Source organism: Dermacentor silvarum, chromosome 6 (assembly GCF_013339745.2).
Source record: "Dermacentor silvarum isolate Dsil-2018 chromosome 6, BIME_Dsil_1.4, whole genome shotgun sequence".
Taxonomy (NCBI): domain Eukaryota; kingdom Metazoa; phylum Arthropoda; class Arachnida; order Ixodida; family Ixodidae; genus Dermacentor; species Dermacentor silvarum.
In genome coordinates, this window is record NC_051159.1 from 147,790,277 (window position 1) to 147,808,800 (window position 18,524).

Below are 18,524 nucleotides of genomic sequence, written 5' to 3' on the forward strand. Positions count from 1 at the left end.
AGAGAAGACCGGTCATTTCTCTTCTTTTCAATCAGTGCTTGGGTCGCGAGCGAAGACTGATTATTGTCAAACAGAAGAAGTAGGGTATTCGGGAAAGTGCTTTCTGCAGAGTACCGGAACTCAGACGGAAAGGCGAAGAATCGATGTCCCAGTATCCTGAGCAAACGAAGCATCCAGCATGACCTAATTGAGTAAAGTACGCGCGAGCTTTAACGTCAACGTTGCTGCTTCTATCTATCTATCTATCTATCTATCTATCTATCTATCTATCTATCTATCTATCTATCTATCTATCTATCTATCTATCTATCTATCTATCTATCTATCTATCTATCTATCCATCTATCCATCTATCCATCTATCCATCTATCCATCCATCTATCTATCTATCTATCTATCTATCTATCTATCTATCTATCTATCTATCTATCTATCTATCTATCTATCTATCTATCTATCTATCTATCTATCTATCTATCTATCTATCTATCTATCTATCTATCTATCTATCTATCTATCTATCTATCTATCTATCTACTTTCATTATACTATTCTCTTGCCCCCTTCTTTCTTTTACCATGAATACAGAAAACGGCGCCCCTTCCTCTCCTCAATGACGCTCACTCTCGTCGTTGTCTATTTCCCCTACGGCTTCCATACGCTGGCTTCACCTCGCTGGTACCCTTAATGCGGCAAAGCAAGCCGCCTGCAGAGTTGGTTTTCGTTGTTGCGTGCTTACTTCCTGCGTACCTGAAGTGTTGTTTAGTGAACAAGGCATCGCGTACCACTACCTTCGTTCGCGTTTCAGGTGCTCTCTTACGTTCTCGCAGTGTCTGCGCGAGTTGCCGTTGTTGTTGACTGAGCGGATTAATCTTGAAGAGTCACTGGTTACTTTTTTTTTTCTTTCCGCGCGTTTTATCTCCGAATTGCGTTTCGAAGCGCATTCTAAATGCTCTTCTACTGCGCCGCCGCTTCTCTAGCGCGCCGGAAGCAACGGCATTGTGTCTTGATCTCGCGTCCTGCAAAGCTCGTCAGAGTTCGCCGTTGGCTAATATCGATCGAAATGATGTCTCACGTAGAGCTTCTTCGAGGGTCCTCGATGGCGGATGCTATGCGCGCGTCTTTTGCATGTTTATAGAAACTTAAGAAAACAGAGCGGCTGAGAAGGGAGACCCGAGCTGTGCTACTTGAACTAAGCTCTTCACGTCGGACGAGATTACACCTGGAGGGAAGAAAGCAAATAAGCCGTAGCAAGAACCGTGATAAGGAATGAAAGCTGGATAAATAAACAGAGAATATCGTACACGTGAAGTGCCTAAGCCTGTCAACAATGAAAACGAAATATAAAGGGCATTTGGGAGTTTAGTCGTCGCTTCAACGGGCCTAATATTTCCGCATCTGTGACCTAATAGAATGGCTGAGCCGAGGTTGATCGCATCGTTGCCCTCTCAGTCACGACGTCGTTTCGCAGCTGCCTGGGGACATAGAGCAAAGCAACGACGCATTTAGCACGTGCTCTGTGTCTTTAGGTGTTATCCCTGTAATTCCTGGCGTACTTTACGGGGTCTGCTTCATTTCCAGCTTAAGGCAAGCTCATGAATCGACGCTGTAGAGAACTGTAAAGAATGCACGCGTCGAGGCTTTTCAAGTACGATTTTTTGTTACCACCTGGAATATTCGCTTTGAGTGAAAGTTTAAAAAAATAATGTTAAGTTTAGAGAATGGCGGATAGCGCCTGATACGAGACACATTACAGGGTTTAAGACATAAGTAACACCGTGCAATGCAGTCATTCCAGCTGCTCGCCCCCGCCGATGTGGTTCAGCCGACGTTCTAGCGTTCTCCTGTTGGGCACTATAGGTCGTGGGTTTGAGTTTCGGCCTCTGCGGCTGCATTTCTGCCGAGGGGGAAGAGTGACACTAACAAGTTTGCTTTGTTATGGCTACGCGTCAAGGAGCGCCAGGCGGCGAAAATGAATCGGGAACCCTTAATTGTGGCGTCTTTCGTAACCAACCTGTGTGTTTAAGGCGTAAAACTGCATCTTTGATTTCCCAACCAGTTCAGTTTTGTACGGCAAGACGTTCACTCGGCCAAAATTCCTAGGCATTTTAAGCGTTTCAACATCCTCCCGTCGTTTTTGTTCCTTTGATGATGATGCAAGCTTAGCTCGCACCTTATAACGACGTTGCGGGAAGCGAACTGGGCCTCTAACGCAACTTGCGTAAAGTTTGAAGAAAAACACGGCACCATAAGCGGATGAGGCCAGCGGCATATTGCTAGCAGTCGTGTTTCGCAAGACGGAGTACTCTTGTCTTGCTCTGAGCAAGCTGTTGAGTTATGCAAATCAATCTGAATAAACAATTATGCAAATTTTAACTATCCAATAAAGGACGCAGGCGTTGCTTGAAAAGTTGCCTGCGTTCAGAAAAGCACCCGATGCAGCCTCTTTTACATCAAGCTACCCTTATTCTTTTCTTCGAGGCTCAGAACTGAGTTCGCGAAAAAGAAAAAGAACGGCGTCAGTATATCCGCACGGCCTATATAGCGTGCCTGAAACGAAGTGCTCTCAAGCATGTTTTCAACGAACGAAGCCAGCATGTTTCAATCGATTTCAATCTGCTTTCATCGCCAGCCTATCGCGTATCAGTTGAAAGCGCGCACGCGTTCCATCTTCGAGACGAAGTTGCCGACGTGGGCTTGCCTGGCCGACGCTAAGTGCGGTGTCCTGTCACTCCTTTTCAATAAGTTCGTGGGCTTCGTACTTTGACTACATGCGTGAGGGCGCTTCAATCTAGGCGCGGCAATGCGCAGTGACGTAACCTTTCTTGGGCTTTCTTAAGATTACAGAGGAAAACTCACGTAAGACGTATAGCTCGTTTTGAGGAAGAACGCCGGTTGTTTGTGAAGAAGGAAAGGACAAACGTGCAAACATTTCCACGTTGTGAAGATAAACGCAGCAAGTATCAAGGCGTCGATAGCGGCCGTAATATGTGATTCTTTGAGGGTTGGTACGATATCGAAGCTATAGGCCTAAGAAGAACATGCTACGAGTGTAAGTTATGTGCGACGGAGATTAAGAAGCATTTCAAGATTAAATACTAAAAGCTTTCTTGGTCTACTTGTTCTTCTCTCTCTCTCTCTCTCTCTCTCTCTCTCTCTCTCTCTATATATATATATATATATATATATATATATATAGAGAGAGAGAGAGAGAGAGAGGAGAGAGAGAACCTCTCGTGGTGAGAGGCCGAATTCACTAAGCTTCCTCGTTAGTAATTGACCGGCAACCATTGCTAATATCATGTTCAGCTCCAGGATTGGCTGTAATTTGCTCTTTCGAACCATTCTATCGTAAAAGATTTTTGTGAATATGGTTCCAGATGTTCTTTGAAATGGTTAGATATGGGTGGTGTTCACATCGCACACCCTTGGCGACGGCTCTTTCGGTGAAATTAAAGCTAATCTCGAAAGCTGGGCATTTGTCGTACACCGGTTGCCGCATGCAACCGCTGACGTCGTGGACGCCATTTCTTGCACATTGTCTATTGAGTACGAGCAAAGCGAAGTGAAGCCGCGTGGAGACCCGAATGGCTGCCGCGCAACTTATAGTCGCCCTGTACGGCATTCTGCGTCTAGGTTTGTTCTTTGGCCGCCTCAGCAGTTTTTCGCGTTCGTATATATATATATATATATATATATATATATATATATATATATATATATATATATATATATATATATATATATATACCGCTTACGGGCAACGTTTCACCGCAGAGTCTGTGTACTTTGACAAGCACTCGCTACTTAAGGATGTGCCATTGCACAGGTGTGAAGGAATTACGAGAGTTTCAACACCTAGCACCAAGCGACCCATTCAAACAAGCGAATTCAATCAACCAGCTGACTATTGATTATTAAAAAAAAACCGAAAAAGTTTCTAACCATTTCAAAGCACTGGCGTTTGAGTCCTTGTAGCATAGCCAAAAGCGTAATTAAACAGGCGGTGTACGCGAGTTGAGCTTTCTGGTTCATTATGCTTCCTTACTAAAAGCAAGCGCCTCGCTTCGCTGGACCAAATCTGAGCCGCTTAATCGGCGCTGTCTCTTGCTCGGGCCAAGCGAAGCGCGAAGGATTCTGCGTCTCTCACCCCTTTATCAATTAGGTAGTACGCGATAAAAGATCGATTCTTCGCTAAGTAACGTTGATGACAGTTTAAAAGCAGGAGAGAGTGGGGGGGAGGGGAAATGAGGGGGGGGGGGGTGCGTGCGCGCACATGACACGTTGTTATAATGCTTTGCCCGAGCGCGCTGAAATTTCATTTTGTACGCCCGTCTCGCCGGTGAGTTTCGCAAAACTCCAGTATCGGCTGGAAAAAGTGTTTTCTTGTGCATACATTTGCTTTTTCGCGTAACGTTTCGACGGCTCTGTCTTAAGGTATGCGCTTCGAAAGCGCCCTGATTCCTTCAGCAAATATTGTGCAGGGTGATTTTTTTTTCTTTTTTTTTCTGCACCATGTTAAAAAAGATGCCTATGGCAGATAGCACAATTCTAACCCTTGACATAAATTACTCGATGAGGCTATTACTTCTACGAGAAATCAATATACTTAATTGTACAATTAACACAATTACGGTAATTAACGTATTAATTAATTACTTTACGGCACATATTTCAAGCTACGAATTGTAGCCAGTGATGCAAGGCATACCCACTTGGGACGAATTCTCAGGACTACACCAGTTTATAGATAATAATTTTCAAAGTGTCCGACGAAATGCATTGGCGTTACAGTTACTTTTGCATCTTCAATCTATAAAACAGCGTTTGCTTAAAAAAGGAAGTGGAACAACAGCGCATTTTTGCCGCTAGTTTGACGGCGCATATCTGGAAACCGGTGCCCGCCTCAGAATTCGTTCAAAGTCAATATGCGCCTTGCGTACGTACTAGCTACAATTCGTAGATTACAATATGTGTCGTAGGGTAATTAATTAAGAAGTTAGTTAGCGTAATTATGTTAATTATTCAGTTAAGCATTATGACTTCTCGTTGAAGTAATAATCGTCTCATCGAGTAATATAGATCAAGGGTTAGAATTGTGCTATCTGCCACAGGCAATTTATTTTTTTTTTAAATTTTGGTGCAGCTAAAAAAGAACACCCTATACTGTATATAAACCGCGCTGACTAAAGTGAAAATGCAGAACTTGATATCAAAGTTGCATGCATCTTCAATAACACTGCGACTTGGGCGAGTTGGTAATGCTTCATCTTGAAATAAGACAGCACGCAAAAACGAAGACGGATAAAACAAGCGACACACACCACAGCGCCTGTGGCGTGTGTCCCTTATTCTTTCCGTCCTCGTTTTTTGCGTGATGTTTTATTTCAAGATGAAGCATACATCTCGACATAACGAACAACGCGATAGAGTGCGCAAGATATGCTATTGTATGAACAGGATAGACTCACTGTGTTTTGATGCTACCGTGGCGTTACTGAGCCACAGTGCTGTTCTCTTGCGGGTTTTTACCCCCTGTTTTTTTTCTGTTTTTTTTTAACGTTTTAAGAGGCGGTTTGGTGAAGTTAGGCGATGGGTAGCGGGGTCGCGAAGTAATGGTTTCTGCGTAGTGTATGAACAACCGCGGGCAGTGTAACGCGGTAAGGAGGAGGGTAGGGAGGCTAACGAGCGAAAGGAAAGAAAGGGGAGAGGAGGCAAGCGCGCGTACGCGGGGATGGCGAGGCGCGGTACAGTAGCTGTTGTGCGACGCACGATTTCGCTAGCCTGAGCTTTGGCAAAGGAATGGGCACGCGCCGTGACATTAGGCGATAAGGACGAGCAAGTGCAGCTGGAGCCGTTCTCAACTCTCACAGTCTCGCGTTCCGGGAATCGCTGCAGCGGAAAGTGTCGGGACGAACAGACAAGGTGTGCGCGTCAGCAGAAGGGGCCGCATACGAATGACCGCGCGAAAGATTAACGGATAGCCTGCTGAGCAGAATAATAATAATATGGTGAGAGAGAGAGAGAGAGAGAGAGAGGGGGGGATAGCTTAATAAAAGATCATGATGTCAGCCCTGCTACTGCAATTACATGAAGAGGACAATAACAATTATTTTTAAACGTTATTAGGTTCAATTAAAAAATAAAGTGTATAACAGTGTGCTGACATGCGGCTTTCCCCGCTAAAAATGGTTTGGCCCTTCTCTAAATATATCATCATCAGCCTATATCTATCTCCACTGCAGGACGAATTTGGCGCTGAGCCGTGCTCCCTCAGGGGCTGCAGAAGATAGCGCCAACCTTTCCTTTCCCAAATGAACCACTTAGTAGTGCAGGACGAAGGCCTGTCGAAGGCCGAAGGACGAAGGCCTCTCCCTGTGATCTCCAATTACCCCTGTTTTGCGCTAGCTGATTCCAACTTGCGCCTGCAAATTTCCTAACTTCATCACCCCACCTAGTTTTCTGCCGCCCTCGACTGCGCTTCCCTTCTCTTGGTATCTATTCTGTAAATCCAATGGTCCACCGGTTATCCATCCTACGCATTACATGGCCTACCCAGCTCCATTTTTTCCGCTTAATGTCAACTAGAATATCGGCTATCCCCGTTTGTTCTCTGATCCACACCGCTCTCTTCCCGTCTCTTAACGTCACCCTAACATTGTTCGTTCCATCGCTCTTTGTGCGGTCCTTAACTTGTTCTCGAGCTTCTTTGTTAACCTCCAAGTTTCTACCCCACATGTTAGTACCAGTAGAATGCAATGATTGTACGCTTTTCTTTTCAACGACAGTGGTAAGGTCCCAGTCAGGATTTGGCAATGCCTGCCGTATGCACTCCAACCCAATTTTATTCTTATGTAAATTTTTTTTCTCATGATCAGGATCCCCTGTGAGTAATTGACCTATATATAAACGTACTCCTTTACAGACTCTAGAGGCTGACTGGCCATCCTGAATTCTTGTTCTTTTGCCAGGCTATTGAACATTATCTTTGTCTTCTGACTATTCATCTTCGACCCCACTCTTACACTTTCTTGTTTAAGGTCCTCAATCATTTGCTGTAATTCGTCGCCATTGTTGCTGAATAGGACAATGTCATCTGCAAACCCAAGGTTGCTGAGATATTTGCCGTTGATCCACACTCCTAAGCCTTCCCAGTCTAAGAGCTTGAATACTTCTTCTAAGCATGCAGTGAAAAGCATTCGAGAGATTGTGTCTCCTTGCCTGACCCCTTTCTTGATAGGTAACTTTCTACTTTTCTTGTAGATAACCAAGGTTGATGTGCAATCATTGTAGATATTTGCTAAGGTATTCACGTATGCCTCCTGTACTCCTTGGTTACGCGATGCCTCTACGACATGCTGGTATCTCTACTGAATCAAATGCTTTTTTCCTAATCTATGAAAGCCATATAGAGGGGTTGATTGTACTCCGCAGATTTCTCTATTACCTGATTGATGACACGGATATGATCCTTCGTAGAATATTCCTTCCTGAAGCCATGCCTATTCTCTTGGTTGGCTGAAGTCAAGTGTTGCCCTGATTCTATTGGAAATTATCTTGGAGAATATTTTATACAATACTGAAAGCAAGCTAATAGGTTGCAGAATATATATATATATATATATATATATATATATATATATATATATATATATATATATATATAGTAAGGGTTACATTTCTTTTTTTGCCGAGATACAGGAAGAAATATAGTGCGAACGACGCGGAGAAGAGATGGTTACCGCGTGTAGTTACAGAAAAGTACACTGTCACAGTTTCCCCGCTCGCTAGTTGCACCTCGGAGTGCCTCACTGCATAAACTCCCAGGAGTGTTGTAGTCTCATTAAAAGGGCCCCACACTACATACACTTCCCCGATATGCGCAGTTCGATTAAATTCGCTCTGCAATGCGCGGCAGTATAAGAGCAGTATAGAAGAAATACTGGGCTTGTTGCCGGGATGTGTTGCGGCTGAACCATGCGTTGTTCTTTAAACGTTAGGAGCAGCGGTTTTATCGAGCGCTAAGCAGAGCGCGCGCATAAACAATGTTAGTTAAGGTATGATTCTCGCTATCACTAGTAGTTTAGTCGCACGATACCACGACGAAGGTGCTACGCTCCGTTATTTCGGGCTTGTTTATTGCACCGAAGGACGACGTCGTTAGTGCAGCCTCCAACTGTTGTACGATGCAGGGAGAACGGTGGGCTATGCTTCCTGCTTTCGCCGCAGACGCGGCGCCCACTGTTTCCGACAGGCTTTGCGCACTGTTGTGCGCGTTTTTTTTTGTGTGTGTTTTGTTTTGTTTCCTTGTCTTTCCACGCCTCTTTCCCATTAGCCGCAGCAGCGCTTTAATAACACGTCGCAGTTGCCAACCGCGAACGAAAAAAGTAAAAATAATAAAGGAACCTCGAGAACTGAGTAAACGAAGAAATGAGAAATGCGGCGTTGAATGACGGGTCGAAATAAATACGGAATGAGCGTAACGCCGTATTCTCATTTCGAGCCGTCTTTAGCATTGTTTTTCATTTTATTTTCGATGGCCTTAGTTTCCAACGCTATTATTATTATTATTATTATTATTATTATTATTATTATTATTATTATTATTATTATTATTATTATTATTATTATTATTATTATTATTATTTTATTTTTACTTTGTACTTTGTTGTAGGCGCTCTTTTCTTTTCATAAATGTTATTTATATTAATTTATTTTTAATGGTATTGCCCTACAGTGTTCTTGTTTTTGGTTTTTAATGTATGCGTGTGCCAGCACTCAGACCTTAGGGTTGTTCCTGGGCACGTTAAGTAAACATGATTGATTGATTGATTGATCGAGTTACCACTTTCCTTCATTCCTTATATTTTCTTAGTTTAGGATTGACAGGTACTTGCTGCGTTTCAGGCAGCCGTATTTCTCAGAGACCGCATTGTTCGTTAAATCGATCCATGTTCGCCGGTGTAACGGGTGCGTAGCGCGGCCCAATTTTTAGGCGGTCCTCTTCTCAAAAAATGTGGATTATCGGACCGTGCCACTGCTTTAGAATTCTCAGAAGGCGAAGTAGCATTTCGCTTTGCTAGAGAGAGAGAGAGAGAGAGATGGAGAAAAGTCGAAGACCGGACCAGAATTCCCTGCAGGAATGTGCCCGTGGAAAATCCTATGAGTGTTGCAACGAAAACACGAGAGAATTACGTATGCGCTTAACATATGCATGCAACAAAATTACTGCTGTCACGCTCCTTTCTGGCACGGATTTTAAATGGACGAAAGCAGAGAGATATGTATTTCTTAATGCATGATCGATACTGAAACTGATCGAAACCGTACGAGTCTTACTGCATCAATAATGCATAAACGGCCGCTGCAATTGCTTTGAACTTTGGGCTAAACTGACAAACCTTGTGATCTTCGTTGCTTTGGGCTATTTCCTGGCTCTGTATGTTGCTGAACTCCACACATTTTCTAAAAAGAAAAAGAAAAAAAAAAGAAAAGGAACCTGATTAATGCGGACTACACGGGAATGACCTTGCTGACGCAACAGCAAGAATGGACCTTCAGGACAGCGTACTTAATTGTCCACACTCATTATCAAGGTCAGACTGCAATTCTTTTCTTGCCGAGGCTACCCTAAAAGCGACAGTAAGATATTGGACGCAACAAGAAAATTGCAACCAATGTATTCACAAGTGAAATGAAGGAGTGTGCTGGGCCGGTATTTTGTAGCGATGCCTTTCCGATGCTAATGCCTTTTCGCGCTTTGCGCGCTTGGTCAGTGGTCAGAGCGATGGTCCGCTCACGTTATCAAAGGTATCAGCCGGCCGTGAGCGGTGGATGATAAGACTGTATAGAATAAGGCATAAGGCATCGCTACAAAATACCGGCCCTGGTCTGGGCTGGTTGGTACATCATCGGGACGGGAAGAAACAGCGCTTGGACGGGCCGAAGTGAGTACGACGAACAAGGCGCTGAAATAACAACCACTGGTTTATTGGGAATGCAATATACTATACAATACACACGCTCAGCGCAGATGGCTAGAAAAAAACGCGGTTTTTGCGCCGGGGAGGGAATGAAATCATCACATCACGTGCGTAGTCATAGCAGGCTATCACGCTTTAACAAGTAGTTAATCTCGCAGCTATGCAAAGAAACAGAGGGTACGCTGACGCAGGAGTTTCCGTGCTGTTGAATTCTAAACGCTTCCCAAATCTCGCGTGCCCTTTGCTCTGTATATCTGTACCTAGTATTGTGCAATCTTTAAAGAGAGGCTTGTACGTAGCCGCATTCTTTGTAGTGCTGGCCGAAATGACTGGGTACAGACCCTTTCATTGCACTGAAAGGGTCTGAGCACAAAGGTAAGAGCACAAAAATGCAGCGCGCGGAGTGAAATGCCCGAGACGTGGCATGCAGAAGTTGTTCCCCTACACCTGCACGTTCATTCATTTTGCCTCGGCACCGCGGTATTACGAAGGAAGGGAGGCAGCAGCTAAATGAATTGCCTCTCGCTAAACGACCCTCTCGGTGCAGAGGCCGATAAGCGCACGCTGCTGTAGATATCGCGGTCGTTGGACGTATATAAGCGGTACACACATAGCATAGCCCAGTATATACGCAAAACAACAACCCTCATCTCTCCCTCAGAACTTGTCGATTTCGCTAACTCGTCCGGCAGCACCGCGCGCGCGCGTTTATGCATGGAAGTGGTGGCCGAGAAGAACGAACCCGTAACTTCGCTCTGTTCGTGAATATAGCGTCCAAAAGATAAAGAAAGAAGGAAGAAAGAAACACTGTTATACAGGCGGTCGTTGCGCAGAGTGCGTTCCCGTTGTTGGCGCGCACGCAGCCTCATGCCTTCCCACAAACCAGGCCCCGCCCTACGCGCGTGTTTGCCACGGCGCCGCAACGTGCATCCCTGGGAAGCGCAATTTCTTCGGCGCCGAGTGCGCCGGCCACTCTTCAACCAGCGCGCTTGTTTCGCGCTAATAGTCGCACCGTGGACCGACCGCGCCCCCTTCGGGTGGCTGTGTGTGTGTGTGTGTGTGTGTGTGTGTGTGTGTGTGTGTGTGTGTGTGTGTGCATTCGCGTGGCGCGCTCTGTCGAATGAGTGGCCCGCCGCAGCGACGGCTTCTTCTGCTGCTGCTGCTGCTGCTTTTGTACGCTCAGGCTTACGTAGCAACCTGCTGCTGCGCACAGGCATGGTGCAGCAGGTGCGCGCGAGCTTCGTACAAAACACTGCCCGCCGGGGCACACGCGGCAGGGCGCATTTGGCGTGTTGTGTTGTTTGGCGTGTCTGCGAGTGACACGGGAGTTGTGTGTAGATGGAAACTATGCATTTCAGCAGGAGGCAGGGAGGGGTGAGTGGGGAATGTTTGGCTATGTTAGGTTGGCGGAGGGAGTGGATGAGTTGTGTCACTGGGCGGCCACAAGCTGCCGATCCATGCCCGTCTGCATGCGCGCAACGATAGGGAAACGCCGCGCTTTGTTTCGGCGAATTCGTTGCTCTTGCAAACCCGGTCAGCGTGTTATACTCCTCTGCGCCAGGTTGTAAGCTGCGGCATTCGTATGCCCGGTCGACAGCTTATTGAGGACCTGGGGCGGCTTTGAGTATGCGTGAATGGTAGGCACCTGTTTCCCCTTTCGCGAAGGGGACTCAAAGTAGCCCTGTGCTGTTGTAACACAAAAGCTGCCTCCCAGTAAGCAGCGTTAGGAAACTAATAGAGGCTGGGAGCGCTAGGTTACCTCGGCTCGGTAAACTCACGTTCTGCATTTTCACATCTACTGTCCCTGGCTTTTGGGCGCACCAATATTGTCTGCTGAAAATGATTAAGTTTAGTGAGTGAGTGAGTGAGTGAGTGAGTGAGTGAGTGAGTGAGTGAGTGAGCGAGCGAGCGAGCGAAGCGAGCGAACGAACGAACGAACGAACGAACGAACGAACGAACGAACGAACGAACGAACGAACGAACGAACGAACGAACGAACGAACGAACGAACGAACGAACAAACAAACAAAGAAACAAAGAAACAAAACAAACACAAAAGAGTCGATCGGTCGGTCGGTGAGTGAGTGAGGGAGTCAACATGTGAGCAAGTAAGCGAGCAATTCAGTAAATCACGTAATTGAGCTATCGTACAATGTACGCGCGATTTCGGCGCGCGTTCGTTCCACACTGCAGCCCCCTCCCACTCTGAGCAACCGCGCGAGTGAGGAAAAAAAAATGTGGTTGATCCCTCTTATATAGGAATCGGTATAGAACACGAAAGTGAAACGTGTCTTCACAGAAGTAGTGTAATGTTTATTGCACATTGATATATAATGTATATTGGTGTTTTGTGGCTAAAGCGCCCTTAGGCGTTGATGCACCCACGCTGACGCCTGGTGGCACGTCTCCTCCATCACGACTACCAACGTCGATGACCATGAGCAACCGTCGTGCATATGGAAGCTGCACTACGCTGCACACGCTAGCACAACGCGAAAGACGAAGCACGTAACTGACACACTAATACAACGCGCAAGACAAAGCACGTAACTGAATCGTCACCGAGTCAAATCAGCGCGTACAGCGCGTCGTAATTGCAGCCTCCGCGATCAACTTCAGAAACATTTTCAGAGCTAATTGCGGAGACCACGCTCCGCTGTGCTGAGTACGGTGAACGCCACCTAGGTGGCGTTGGTAGTGCTTCTTGATGCCAGCGTCCCTTCGAATGCTGGCATCGAGGCGTCGTAGTGCTGAGACCACCGAAGCGTTCACTGTCGGTGCGCGTTAGTGTCATAATGCAGTACTTCTCTTTTCTGCTCGTAGGCGGCGGCACCGCCCCGAGCAAGAGCGCGGGTACACGGAGGAGTGTTAGATATATAAGGCGCGTCTGTGTAGCTCTCTGCAAATGCGTTTGTGGCGCAATGGGTTAAACGCTCGGCGATCTATCGTCGCGGACCGAGAGGTCGTGGGTTCGATTTCCAAATTTTGCATGTTTGTGGAACTTTTTCTTCTGGTTTCTTTCTTTGTATTATGTTCGTGTATGTTCGTGTGACGTATTTCCGTGACGGAAATACGTCAGTGAAGTCTTGGTGGACCCCGGCATAAAACACTTTCGTGTTAAAAAGAGGAAATTTGGTGGCTGCTGTATTCGAGCACTTTCCGCGCTCCCGTTGCGATTTTATAGCGGAAGCGTGCACAGCTGCCTATAATTTACTTGTGCTATGATAGTGTGAATTCGTTTTCCAAACAGCTGTGTCTCATTTTTACGCTGGGCTTCCATCTTCCTTTACCTTATACTTTTTTTTTACACACGCCATCTTAAACATTTAACTTTTTAAAGCGAATCTTTATTTGCCTATACTACCCTATGGTGTCGCCTGAGTCGGTCGCTCGGGTCAGTCGCTGGTCGGGTTCTCGCCGAATAAATTCAATCTCACTAGTAAAAAAAGAAAAAAAAAACAGAACAAAAAGGAAGCGCGTTCGGTGGCGGGATTATAACCTCAGCCCGCCAGCGCAGCAGCACGATGCTTTAACCTTTACCCGCAAACGCTTTCTTTTTTTCTTCTTCTTTACGGCTGGTTTTGACAAGATCACGTATATTCATCTCGTGCCAACACCGACTATCTCTTTCAGCCTCGCCACGTGTTGATTATGATGATGATTTCCATTCTATGATACATACCCACAACGGGGGACTGGCCAAGAGAGGTACATTTATTATGTATAAAAGCTGAGAGGTCGGCCTGAATCAAAGTTATGCATCTCAGCATGGGGGAAGGATGATGGGACTAAAGAGAGAGAGAGAGAGGGAGAGCTGTTGAGGATGAGGGTGCTGATGGTGGTGAGTGAACTCGTACAGCGATGACTCTTCAAAGTCTCAAATCTAGACCACTCTCGTGCAAGAATTCGATGAGAGTCCTTTACAACGTCAGGCCGACGAGAATCCGGCCATGGTCCCCACACCGAACCTTTTAAGACAACGGTTGATTGGTAGACTTGAGCAAATGTTCTACCAATGATTGTATTTGCACAGCATATCGCGGGCAAATTCACAAGACGTGTTCTGTTGTCTCGGGTACCTCGCACTCCTGACTGTCTGCACGGCCAATAAAGTGCGGGCGGTACAAAATCGTCGCAACGACAACTATCTATTTGGGATGATCGTCACGGCCACACCGGAAGATCGGCTAAGAAGCGTTTCCGCGTGTTGAACCTGATGACGATTTCCGTAACTATGGCACATACCTACAAAAGGGGATCGGTCGACAAATGTGTCCGCGTCTTGATTACGCGTGGTTTTCATATGTTGGCACATAACCACAACGGGGTATCTGCCATAATATGGCCAAGAAGCGGGCGGTACACGATGATGATGAAGCCTTAATTATTGGCACAAACACACTGTGGCGGGTAGGCCTCGAACTGGGTGGCAATATGATTGAACATTAGAATGAATTAGTTAATAAATAAATTAGTAATAAAAAGCAAAAGAAATTAACAATTGAAGATTAGGAATGAACCGATTATAAAAGAAATAAAGTAGTCTATACTAAGGTAGTCAGCCTTGCCTAGATAGGAATAGTAATATGAACTTAATACATAAATACAGTAAAGGATAGACGTAAAATTGTGTAAGTAAAATTTTGAATAATAATATTAATAATATTATAACTCTGAACTTGTGTTATTACTTCTTGAATTTTCTAAATTTATAATTTATTGAAAGAGAAATAAATAAATCATGCGAAATGGGAAAATATCAATAAGGCAATCTTTTTGTGTCACAGAGAAAATTATAAATGGCTCAGCAAACGTTCCTGTGGCTCTATCCTAATACCGTTGCTCCAAGTGTGAGTATAACAGAACTGCATAAGGGCAGTCCTAGATTTCGAAGTGAAATTTCCAAACATCGTCTTCGATAATTAAAAAAAACCGCCGACACGATAATAAAAATTGATCGATGGATTCAGGCTCATTGCAGAGGCAGCATATATAAAGGGGATGTCGCCAGACCACATTTGTGCAAGTAAAAATTTAGTTGTGGAATACGGCAACGCAGGCTTCTAAATGATAGTTCGAATTACCGCTTAGGACACCACTGTCGGTTCCAAGAACGATTTAGATGTATAAAGTCTGAAGGTTTTGCTAATGAGAAGCTTTTTTTGTCTTCGGTCAAATGAAACTGCCTATATCTTGCTGCAGTGATATGCGCAGTTGCCGGCAGCACATTTATCACCAGACCTTTTAAAGAAGCTCGTGCTAAAGAATCGGCTATTTCATTAAGATGAATGTCTCGGTGGCCTGGTACCCATACTAAATGGACTAACCTTAAGTGGGGCGGAGCTAAGATATAAAACGTGCTCAAAGCTGTCGAATTTGCCGACGCGTTAAGATCGCTGCATACAGAAAGTGAATCTGTGGCGATAACAACTTTTGTGACATGAATGGGGTAACTTTCGCAAAGCTAGAACTATTGCCAGAAGTTCGGTACATATCGTGCCACGAACTAGCTATTGTAGGTGATCGCGACGTGTTGATTATGATTTCCTAGTATGGCCACATACCCACAAGGGGCGACCGGCCAAGAAGTGACCCGGTACATTTAAAATAAATAAGCAGAAATCAAGAAATACAAGCCAATATAAAATGTGTCACATTGCGAGCATGGGTGCGCCAGAAAACATGCGCGCGCCATTTGCCTTTGCATCAAAGACACAGGAATGAAATTGGCAAATTTATAGCACTTTATTAACCGCTTCGCGAAAGCTTCGCTTCACATACATATTTTAACCTGTGTGTTGGATCTGCATATATATATATTCTCCTCTCATTCCTATTATTTCTGAAAGTCTTCTGCGTATCTTCGCGTTAAACAGAGCGGAAAGAAAGCGTTTACGAACGTACTCTTCGCCGTGAAATTATGCAGTTCTCCGTCAACGTTCCCTCTTAGCATCGCTTCCTGGGCGAAACTTGCGCAAAGAGTCCGAAAAATGGGATTTGTTCTCGAGAAAAGCGCCCCCTCGAGGCAAAGCGAGAATTCTCACCGCACGTCTGACGCGCTCCGGAAAGCGGTCGAGAGGAAGCGTATATACACACAAGCCTTGCGACGCTCCGAGCTCAAGAAGGGCCTTGTTATGCGTGTCACTGAGTGCGAAATACAAACGCATGCACAACCCAGAATGCCACTCTGTCGGTATATAGTCGCATTCACCGCGCCACTCTCGTTGCTTTCCCTCCAACGAGCCTCTCGACAGTGCGCGTTCTAGACAGCGCGAGCGCTCGCCGAATGCCCGCGTTACCTGGCCGGGTGCTCCGCGGTCTGTTTTGCCGTCGAAAGAAAAAAAAAAACCCCGCCTTCGTTTACTTGACTTGTTTTTCACGCTTTGCTGTCTGTTTGCTCACTCCGAAATTCCAGAACCCTACCCAAGCAGAAGGGAAGAAGCATGTGCAAGCGGTTCCAAGCGCTCAATATTGGCGCTGCGTGTCGTGTTCAAGGAACACTCGTCTCCCTCGCATGTGTGCGTTTTTCCGTTTGTGAGTGCGCGCTTGTCATACCTCGTATACCTTGTTGTGTGCTTCTGTTTGCCTTTCTGTGCATTGACGTTGATAGCCTGTTCCCTACGCGTCCCGGCCGAGCTGTCATTTTATTAAGAGGAAGATTCGCTGCGTCCCTACAACTGCCGTTTGCGGCACAACCAGCCGCAACTTCTTTTTTCTTTGTATATTTGCCAACCATTTCTCAGTCTTCTCCAACCTCGCATCTTTTACTGGTTTGGTTTAAGTTTCTCTATATTCTTTTTATTTCTCGAGCATGCGTCTCCTCCCCCTTGTTCTGTACCGTCACTGCACCATTTTAGTTTAGATTTTCCCTTTTGAAAACACACACACACATGCGCTGAATTAAGAAAATGTGACAGTCATAAGCATGTACTACAGACACATATACACACATTCAAAAACACGGGTATATACGTGCACAAGCATGTGCAATACACGCATGCAACTCACGCATAAATTCACGCAAAACAGGCACACATGCTGCACAAGTACAGAGAAACACACGCAAGCGCACGCGTACACCTACCGCTTTTCCACATCCCCCCCCCCCCCCCACACACACACACACTTTCTCTTTTCATTTCTTTTTATTTTTTTACAGCGAATCTGTGCAGCTCTACCTCCCAATGGGTATGTCGTATCCGTATGGGCAAACACTCGGGAGGCGCGCGCCTCGTTCGCCGCTGGGTTCCTTGCTGCACCAGCAGATGGCGCCCGCCTCCACGCTTCCGCGGCAGCGGCGGCGCCGGCCGTGCGGGGAAAAAAGAAGAAGGAAGCTCGCTTTCGCGCATAGCGTTCACTGCAAGCGTTTCCCGGTAAAGATTACGGTTGCATAAGCTGCAGTTGCCGGGAAGCGGCAACTGTAGCATACGAAGCAGGGAGTGTCGTAATTGCACTTTCGTATGTAAAAGAAGGACCCGTCTGGCAACTGATTTGTGTTGTGACAGTGCTATGGGAAGGCCGCGTACTGTGAGGACTCCTGAACACCCGCAGCGTGCATACGAGGCGCGACGAATGTGTGGTTAAGTGCATTCTCTTCACTCTGGTCCACTCTTTGTAGGTGCACGAAGTAGCGGCGGCGCAAGCCAAGTCGCAGGCCGTTGAACCATCTTAGGCTAATAATTAGGTAAAGTGGATGTGAATGTCGCCACGTGAATAATTTCAACCTACGTCGCAATGGGTAATCGTTCTAGTTGTCGTTTACAGCTTCTTTGTCCATCCACCTTCACAGCGTGTATTGGAAACGTCCTGAGAGTACGTAGTATTTCCAAAGCATGACGAACACAGCGGGACCGGTTGCGCGGGGCAAACTCGGCCGCTCTAGTGGTGCACCCTATTTGGTGTCGCTCTTCTCCTCGCGTCAGGGAAGAGAAAGCGTATTTCGCTCCCTCCCTCTCTCGCAACCGCAAAACTCATTTTTCTTTTCTCGCTACTCGATCCGGAGCGAAAGCCGTTTGTTTGACTTGAGAAGAAGGAACACACTGGGCTCGATAAGAGGCCCACAAAAGCCCTTCTTCGAGGTTTGCGTAAGCCGCTCCTTTTAGGGCCTCCAGTGCTCAACCTACGCTTTTGGGTACGCTACACTCTTCTTGCTCCTTTCTGCGGAATGCGTGTGCGTGTGCGTGTGTGTGTAGAGGGGGAGGAGGTTTGTTACTTCTCTTCATCCCTTCGTCGCGTCTTCACCGCTTTGCTCTCTTCACGTCAATACCTTCGCCTCGTCCGATGGAATATGATGTGCCTGCCTTGCATGTTCTCAAGGCGCGACGCGCCAGCCCTCTTCTGTCGCTTGCTTAAAATAAACAACGAAGAAAAACCGACACACGCGCCCGCGATAGGAGAGTCGTTTTATTTAAAAGTCAAACAATCTATAGTGAAAGAGTAAACTCACGGCGGAACTGGTTTGATTCAGCCAGCAGCTGTCTTTTATAACTTCGAGAAAAGAAAAAGAAGACGTGAACGCCGGAAGGGTATTAGAGTTTGCTC

The 18,524-nt window shown here is 46.0% G+C and overlaps 1 protein-coding gene across 2 annotated transcripts in view; it reads left to right on the forward strand.

The window, feature by feature from the left end:
* LOC119456185 (ras-related protein Rab-27A) overlaps window positions 1-18,524 on the forward strand; it is a 132,553-nt gene that overhangs the window by 11,919 nt on the left and 102,110 nt on the right. The window lies entirely within an intron of this gene.